Here is a 1588-nt window from a genome sequence, read left to right as displayed (position 1 = left end):
TGTGTGTTTTGTCTGGGTGTGTGTGTATGTGTGTGTGGATGTGTATGTGTGTGTGTGTGTTTGTGTGTGTGTGTGTGTGTGTGTGTGTGTGTGTGTGTGTGTGTGTGTGTTTAATTAAGAAAAAGATGGGAGGGGTTGCATTTTAACACGAGTCCACACAAAGTTTCAGGTCGAGAGGTTTGACCAAATCCAGCTTGACATCATTCAACATCGAAACCTTACAACAGTAACAGATAATGCACGACATGTTAGTTCATAATAACACATTTCAAAAAGAGAATGACGACTTTCAGCTTGAGCAAAAAGTCATTATGTGCAGGCTCTATTTTTTTCATTGACAATAATACGGCGTATAGTGAAGAGTGTGAAAAAACGAGTCTACTCTACAAACATTCTATTCAACAACTTGTTCGTTACACAGGCGTGTCTTCCGCGCCCATTTAACTTTCCCACGCGTTCATTTCAAATGTTCGGCCGTGCGTGCATAAAGTGTGTCGAAGTAGGCATAGACTTGTTGCAATTAAAATAAATATTGTCCAAGATCGTGCTCTGTGACGTAATTTCGGTTCAGTATGTGGTTGGCGGGTGCTTTTGTATGATTCGCTCTTTCTCTCCTATCAAACACCAACCGTCTTTATCTCTGTGGGTGGTTGGCGGGTGCTCTGGTATGGTTTGCTCCTTCTTTCCTATCAAACATCTATCGCCCGGATCTTCTCTCCTCGTTTTTATGTTTGTTACTCTCTTGTAACACCTCTAATCTTCGGCAGTTATATGACCTTATTGTGTTGCAGGTGCCGTCAAACTCTTACTAAAACTAAACTTATCTCTCCTCCTTCTTGTTCATGTTAGTAACTCTCTTGTAACGTCTTTAGTCGTCCGTGCTTATACGACCTAATTGTGTTACAAGTGCCGTGAAACGCTTACTTTAACTTTAATAAAAACAAATAATCCCGGTTTACCAAGGGGCGCACAATTTGACTCTACTTGGATCCGAATGAAGGGCAAGGAGGGAACGGTTGTACTGTATGTGCACTCAACTATGGAGAGACTGGCGTTGTGCACCTTCTTTGGGCGGCCATGGTGCGAACCAGTGCTGGAAAGTGTGTACATCTAGAGCAGCGGCCATGACAGTCGCTGATCTAGGCTGTGACGATTTATCCAAATCAATGGCCGGGGATTTTCAGGATCTAGATCTAAAGTAAAAGTGTACGTGACACACGTCTCCCGGTGAAACGAAACTACTTTTTTTTAAATTTTGGTTTGGTGAAACAAAACTACTTAAAAAATCTTTTGGTTTGGATCTAGATCTAGTTTTGTTTCAAAGCTTGCTCTCGTGATTTTCATCCCATGATGTAGGTGATCAGTGTCATCACATGCTTAATCTATTTTGAAGTGTTGTGGAGTTGGATCTTTTGAATTGAGATCGCTGCCAAAACAGCCTCGTGATTGAACCTAACCACGAAAGCTGGTAGTTGTAGTTGTGGTGTGGGGTTCTTTGTGTGGGTGGAGTTGTGTTGTGTGATTTTGAGGAAGAAAAACTTTAGGAAAGGGTTTTTTTTTTTTGGGGGGGGGGGGGGGGGGGGGGGGG

The sequence above is a fragment of the Aplysia californica genome, unplaced genomic scaffold (genome assembly GCF_000002075.1).
Source record: "Aplysia californica isolate F4 #8 unplaced genomic scaffold, AplCal3.0 scaffold00119, whole genome shotgun sequence".
NCBI lineage: Eukaryota > Metazoa > Mollusca > Gastropoda > Aplysiida > Aplysiidae > Aplysia > Aplysia californica.
The sequence above is the reverse complement of the archived record's forward strand: the minus strand, read 5'-3'. Positions refer to the sequence as shown.